This window comes from Halyomorpha halys, unplaced genomic scaffold, assembly GCF_000696795.3.
Source record: "Halyomorpha halys isolate HHAL.00 unplaced genomic scaffold, Hhal_1.1 Scaffold482.1, whole genome shotgun sequence".
Classification (NCBI taxonomy): domain Eukaryota; kingdom Metazoa; phylum Arthropoda; class Insecta; order Hemiptera; family Pentatomidae; genus Halyomorpha; species Halyomorpha halys.
The window spans coordinates 372,989-381,118 of NW_027109248.1; the positions used below are offsets into that span (position 1 = coordinate 372,989).

Consider the following 8,130-nt stretch of genomic DNA (forward strand, 5'->3'; position numbering starts at 1 on the left):
TGAATTGATTGTAGGATCATACAAATAATGGAAACTTTTGTAATAGATTGTCCCTGAAGATGGCCGAATTGGCCGAAACGTTGGACATGTGAATGAAATAAATGTTTTGAGACTATAATTTGGATAGTGTTGTTGAATTATTTAGTAAATTATCAACTTTGTTTCTGTCCAGAATACAGTTTAATAAAATATTACAAAACCCTGTACTATAAAATAGGATGGTCGTTGATGACTGTTAGGTTTTAGACCCTTTAGACCTAATAAAAAACAACTATAAAATAGCATCGGAACAGATCAGGATTACCCAGTCTACCTGGCCGGTCGGGTAAAACGATTTTCGCCTTTAGTTGATTATCAAATTAATTTATAGTTTTGTCGATCGTTCATAACCCATAGCAATGAGAGATGGTTAACTTTTTCAAATAACCAAAATTAAAAGTACTTTATAGGATGATTTATAAAGAAAAAAAGAAGCTCTGTCGTTCTATTGCAATGAGGATTAGACCTAGCTGATATAAAATATATCTTATCTTTACACATCTTGACATACCGAGTTTAATCAGGATCGGTACAGCCGTACAGAGAAAAAAAATGTGTAAAGGTTTAACACCAACGAAATGTAATTATTTTGAATTATAGATAGGGATAAATACATAAATAAATATGAAAAACTTAAGTAGTCATTTTCAATTCCAAACTACTTGTTAACGCCATAATTTACAAATTACCTTGTAAATAATTTGTAAATAGTATTTGAGTTGCATTAGTGTTTAATTTAGGTTTTTTTTTTTTTCTGACCTCCTAGAAAATTATTAAAATCAATAAATATATACAAACAAAAGGAAAAGTATATATACAGACAAATAGATATCTTGGATTGCCTGTGTGGCATTGTAAGATAAGCTGCCGGGTCCGCTGAAGGCGGTGTCATCGATGATGGCATGAGTCTGCCGTGAGCGTACTAGGAATAGGGAGGGGAGGATGCCCCAGTGGCGCAATTGGTTAGCGCACGGTACTTATAGGACAGTACATTTGTTTAATTTAGTTACATTTAGTTTTATTTATATTATTTTAATTCGATTTAGTTATTTGAGAAGAAAAACGTGTAATTATATTTGTGTGTTATAATGAGTCATAGAGACAGTTGCTAAGGGTTGATAATCGTCGCTAAGACGTTGCCTAGCAACGGGCCAACCATCTTCGTTTTTAAATGAGTTCCGGCTAATTAGTGGCCATAGTAGTGTCTATGCAGCCCTGTCTGCCCTTATAATTTAATGGTTTGGGCATTATTAGTGAGTTAACCGTCATTACAGTTCGAAACCAGACCTTTTCTGTGTTTCGACTTTAATATGTGTTCCGGCTAATTAGTGGCCATGACGTGTGTAACCACCCCTGACTGCATTCATTTTGGTATTATTTATTGACATTTTGGGTGTGTTAACAGACATTACAGTCCGAAACCAGACCTTATCTACGTTTCGACTAGAATATAAATTGTTGCTAATTATTCAGCTCGCATAATACATTAAAATAACTAGACCCCGTCTGCCCTTAATAAGGCGCCATCTTGACGTTTGGGACATTTCGACGGTTTATGAGCCACTACACCAACCTTGGACCATTGCAGCAGTGTATTTAGCTACAGAGCTGCGACCTACACATCTCTGCAGCACTCTCTAACCTATCGGAGAGGATCAGCCTTTTGTCGACCAGCATTTATCTTACATATTTTGTTTTTTAAAAATTAGTTTATTTTCATCTTCATAATTTATTTAGCTAGTTTTATTTTTTAAGGTTTTTTTTTACTTGTATTAGTCATATTTTGCTTATTTGAGAATTAGTTTTCAAATATTTAAATTAACCAAATAAATGTTTATATTCGAACCAGCTAGTTGTTTGTTCTTTTTAAAGCCTTCCAACAAAAAGACATAGTCGATTTGAGGTGGCTTTAACACTACTATTTCTTTGATAAGCATAAAACGGCAATAGGACTCCATTCTAGGAATGCAAAATAAAGTTTATCTAAATTACTAATAATTTACCATAAAACATTCATTAGATATGTATGACGTGTATGCACACCGCTAATATAGTTTATATAATAGCTTATACACCTCTAATGAATGGACGTAATTTTCATTAAATTATCCAATACCATAGAACGTACTTACGTGCAGCACAGAATCATTCGACCGTCACAAGGTGAAGTAGATAACATAGATCTAAAAAAAAAAAAAATTACTCTAATAAAATTATAATAAATAAACGTCAACTTATAAAAGTATATTAAAATTACATATTAAAAATGTTAAAACCTTTAATTTGACAAAGTAGGTTCTTGACTACATAAATTTTTTTAAAATAATATGGAAACTACCTGCTACCTGAGGTATTTTTCATATTTTTAATTAATAGTTTTATAATATATAGTTTTATAAATTTCATATTTTTAATTCATAGTTTTATAAATTAATATTTTATTTCTGACTTTTGGAAAATCTATACTCACTTATAGTAAGGATAAAAATAATTAATACTTCAATATTCACGTAGCCTTCTTAAGAAGCAGGAATTTTACTAATGTCACAAGTATTATATATGCTATTACTAATTTTTGTAATTATAAATGTGATTACTAATGTTTGTAGTATTTTTTTTCTGTAATACTTTCACACCCATTAAAGTAAATAGTGCTTTGAAAATGTTTTAAACTCAAAATTTATTACATTTATGTACTCATGAATGATCTATATTTGCTCACTGACTTGCATGTATCTAAAAAACGGCGATGCCTAAAGTTAAAAAGTTTGTAATGAATTTTAAACAAATGCTTGAAATTATTAAAATTACCTCTACCGGAATGTCCAGTCCGTTTTTAGAATAATATAAAATAACCTTCAATGAATATAATAATAACTCTTCACCAGCGAGATAGCAATTCGTGTATTCCAATTTAAAAACTTTCCACATCCATCCTAGTTTCCCAATATGTTCCCAAATGGTTTGTTGAAGTGAATCTAGCCTTTCCGCAACCTCTGATGTTGTCAAAACAGGATTTAGCTCCTACAAGATCTTGACAACCTCACATCAAAGATGGTCGCTCAGAGTGTGACTTACCATGAAGGTTGAAATCACAAATTTTAACATCTTAAATTTATTCTTTTTTATTTTATTTTATTTTTACTCACCTGTTTATTATTTCCAAATAATTACATATCCTTTAAAATTCAACTTTTTTTTTTTTTTTTTTCCCCCGTTTCACTTTCTTTTCTCTTCTTCACATATGGCCACAAGAAACCTCAAATCTGCCACCACCTCGATCACAGGATGATAGCCTTGTTCATTTTTTGTTACTAGTCACCTTTCTTTAAAAGAAATATTAACAGAAATTTGGCGAACAACAAAAAAAATTCTTCTAGCGAGAGACTCCTTAGCTAGGTCCTCTACTCCTAAATGCCAAACAAAGGGCGATTTTAATGTAAATATTGCCATAAATATTTTAACCGAGATAAGTGTTTGCAATTACGAAACAATTTGACGTATAGGTAAACAAGTGTAATTAATCATTATTGCAAGCTACAAAAAACATTTTTGAAGCAAAAACCAAATGCAATCCTCAAAGCGTTAATGTAGCGGGAACTTTAGTAACTATGAAATTTCCTAACCATAGAACAGAAATAACCATAAGAACATTGTTCTTGTGTTCAATATGGAGTTGTGATGGGACCAGGAATGCTTAACAAAAATGATTAACCATTTCTTGCGTGAATTAATCTAACAAAAACAATTAATAAACCAGGTGTTTTGTGTAATATTACCCTTAAATTCCTTAAGGTAAATGTTATTTAATCAAGCATCAATTGATTTGAAATGTTCGGTTTCCAAAGAATATTAAATTGTATGGAGAGCAACAAATACTCTTTGTGAATATAAAAATTCCCTGCGATGAGTCAACAAAGGGAAAATAGAGTGGCAAAATAGATCTATTTTTGCTACATCGGCTGCCTCGGGCGATTTCACTATCTGTAGCTGACTAACATCTGGATGTTTGCTCCAACGATCCCATAAGGTCGATCGGAAAACCGTTTCTGAGTTGTTTGCTTCAAATAAATATAGAAATTATCTTGTACTCGGAAGAATTGGGCGCCAGTTACGTAACTCATCATTCTTGTATATAATCATACAAAGCATTGCGTGACAACGAATGAGCCATGTCTTGACAAATGATAAACTTATTATATTTATTTAAATATAAAATCATAGTTGGAAAAATTGAATTTTAACGTAAATATTAGTTTATAATATAATTTCAATTCCTAAAAACAAAATTATCGCTTTCGTAAAAAGATAATATTTTTAATACACAATGGAAATTATATTATATGCAGATTATTGACCTTATATGACTAAGAAGGAGGAAGACAACAGACTAAGAAACGTAGATTTAAAACAATTAAGAAACAGTTTGTAGAGCATGACTATGCAAATAATAAAGTTGCAAAACGCCACCACCATATAGTCTTATTGACTGATCCTCAACATCCGCTAAAATATATCTAATTAACCAAGAAAAAAGTTATATATATATATATATTATTAGTTAATTATTTATCACTATGTTAGTTCTTATCTGCTTTTGGTATTCATCTGTAACTTTCCTACTAATTTTGATCATCTTAGCTGTTAAAGCCCAAAAGTATATATTTTGTTTCTTTAGTTTAATTTTATTACTTCCAATTGGTTTTTTATTTTTTTGTTAATTATAAGTTGATTGCCTTCTTTTTAATAACAATTAAGTTTTATTTTGTAATTAAAATTACGTTCGAATTTATAACGTAAATATAGTTAAATAAGGAAGTTTGTTATGATGCGAGTATTATACAAATACATCGCTGCGACTCGTCCCGTATACAACAACATTGCGGGCTGCAATGGGATTACGGCCTGTATACAGGGACTGATAAGGGAGCCTACAGTCTACAGTCCGCTGCCTGGAGCCAAGGAGCTACCTACATATTGAGAGACACCCACCGGCTCACAACGTAGAGTTTTCTGGGGTGCAATTCAGGACCCTCACCCACCAATCGACGTTTGAAGACGGCGGATGTTCCGGACTGGAGCGGTATGCGCATACCACTACTGTGAGTGATTTTTTACCTTCATCAAGCCATGCAGCATTTTTATCGTTATTGAGTAATTTTAATTAATTTTAGTATAAAGAGAAGCAATTTGTTTATATGTATATATCAAAATATTTTATTTTATTTCATTACACGTCTTTATTTTTTTATAACAACAGCAACAGTTTTTTTTATTTTTGTTTTATATTTTAAGTTTATTAAATTTGTATACCAGTTTGGAAGGGTTTTTTTTTTTTCTCTATTTTTTTTCTTTATTATTTTTGTGTTTACAATCTTTGCAGGTCCTCCGTTTTATTTTTTTTACTATCTCACCGAACCAGCGAACAATTTTCTTATGGGGAAGAGGTAAGTTGGTTTCATTTAAGAAAAGCCCCTCGCCCCAACATTAGCCTTATAGTATGCATGTCGTTTTATACCTCCACCCACATATCTGTTTTTTTTACATCTTTCTGTTATGCTATTATTAGCTAGTGTTTACCTAAGCTACATCGATTTTTTTTATTTTAACCGTGATGAACACCTAGTGTGGATTAAAGCGTTGGCTATAAATAAATAAATGAAACTCTATAAATCTCTTGACTACAATATCTCTTGAAACTAATTCTGGATTTTTAGAAAATCCCTTCACACCTGTAAAGAATGAAACGTACAATAATGTAAAATGACGTCCAACTTATTCCTGGATGTATATTGACATTTATTTGCACCCAGTATTTATACCCTCATACACACTTGACGATCATTGGTAATGGAGTACCGACTAAATTACAACAGATAATGATTTCGGAACATATTGGGCCATGTTGGGCGTGAATGTTGTCTTTCACTTAACAGCGAAGAAAGCACGAAAAATGTTCTCAGCTCTGAACAGGTAAAGATAAACTGACTTTGATAAGATATATGGTGGATAAGAAGAAAATCCAAAGCTTGAATTTTTATTTTCATAAACTCAGTACATAGTAGTGGTAGCTTTTTATTACAAAATAATACAACAATTTATACTATTAATAATTCAATACGATTTTTTTTTTTAAGAACTTGTATACGATAGAAACCGAAGCAAATATAAGATTATCCGTTGGTAACAGGAAAGAATCGAAGCCATTTTCATTCCAGGAATTTAGTGATATTGCATGGTAGGACTTATGAGGAAAACGGTGTCATCTATTTTTGGTCCATCCAAAAGAAAAGGTCACTTCTAAAAGTAACCACTATTTTATATTAATAATTTATTTATTTTTAAATATAATTTAATTTCTTGTTTGGAATTGGTTTTTGATTGCTTATAATTAAAATAAACTTATAGTCTCAAATTATTTTTCTTATCCTAATAACTCCTACGTTTTGGCCATTCTATTCATTCTCAAGAATATTTCTTTTACAATAATACAGCTAACAATGCCATTAAAAGGTTGCAGGAAATCCTGCCTTAGTCAAAATATATCTTATGCTATGTATTAACCATCTCGATATCACAAATGTCTTTGTGTAAACATCCGGGAAAATGACGAGGGACAGGAAAAGGAATGACACCTGTCAACTAATAAAGTGTCCTTTATAGAGATTCCAAGAGCTTCATAAGAAGTAATGGATACCAGATGATTCAATGTTACATTAGACAAGGTTACAGTTCAGAGGTTTCAGCATGCAAGTCAATTATAGTTTATTTTAACCACTTATGTGGGGCTCATTTATGACTTATCCTAATTGGGCATGGCCACCAAAAAGCCAATCAGGGAGAAGTAAAAATGACGCCCCCTGACAACGAAGTAGGAGGGCAAGGGGACGACAGATCTAGCTGGGGACAGGGTTAAGGGATATCGGAGCTGGATGAAGAAGACACTTACATACGAAGCATGGCATAGTCAGGAACGTGGAATGAGAAGAGCTAACAACCAACCAAATAACATGCCATGCATTACCCATCTATATATTCATATGTATATAAGGTATTCATACATAATGTAACAGCATGTTACGGCAAAACATCATTCAATAATTTTATTAAATTATTTTATTCATAGATCTAATAAATGTAAGGAATTATTTTATTCTTTTGTGTACAATTGAAGATAATATTACCCACTCATTAATATATTATATATTTCAATGATAACAATACTTTGTAATAAACAATGTAAAATATTAATAATAATAATTTATATAAAGATGTATAACTGATAAACTGGTAAACACGCTAGGCCTTTGGAAAGGTAATCCAGTAACAATAGTTTTAAGGACCCAAATAATTTTAATTAATAGAAATAATTTTGAATGATTGCCTTCAGTAATTAGCCTGGTATCCCAGAAACTTAACAGGTGTATTAAATAGAACTTAGTCTATAAACCAATTGTTATCCACTATTTCAATTAGTCCACTTTTATTTAATTTACTTTAGTAATTTATTCAATTTAGTAAACTTTAGTAAATTGAATAAGTGAAATACAGGATAAAAAAATACTAATAGATTAAGATATATTTTGACAAAGTCAGAATAGACTGCAACTTTTTACTGTCATTGCTAGCTGCAATATTATAAATAAAATATCCTTGAGAACAGCCGGAATGTTCAAAACATAGGATTTACAAGAAAATAAAAATATTGAGACTATATGGATGCTTTATATTATTCATTTATTGTCTTTTTAAAATTTAATGATAATGAAATGGAAACCGAATGTAATGATTAATAAAATAGTAGGATATATTTTTAACCACATTTCCATTTAATAATTCGAAACCATTATTTCACTTACAGGATTTTTACTTTTTATTTACTTGTCCGGCATGTGGTGAAAGTGTATCACTCAGGCTAATTTAAACTGGTATTAAATTATCAGAGAAATATTTATCAACTTGGACTTTTATTATATTTCTTGTCATACATCATCTTAACCATAGTAACATAAGTTTTTAGGTTATCCTATCTCTATAAACTATCTAATTAATTATAAAAAATAGAAAAAACTCCGTAAGATACGCAAAGGT

The 8,130-nt window shown here is 30.8% G+C and overlaps 1 protein-coding gene and 1 long non-coding RNA gene across 5 annotated transcripts in view; one reads left to right on the top strand and one right to left on the bottom strand.

Moving 5' to 3' along the window:
• Positions 1-8,130, top strand: part of IA-2 (tyrosine phosphatase IA-2) — a 174,449-nt gene that overhangs the window by 26,796 nt on the left and 139,523 nt on the right. The gene's annotated exons all lie outside the window — the stretch shown is intronic.
• LOC136795776 (uncharacterized) overlaps positions 2,177-8,130 on the bottom strand; it is a 117,051-nt gene continuing 111,097 nt past the window's right edge. The window contains exon 3 of the long non-coding RNA XR_010843444.1: positions 2,177-2,222. This is a non-coding gene — a long non-coding RNA (uncharacterized lncRNA). The remainder of the gene's footprint in view (positions 2,223-8,130) is intronic.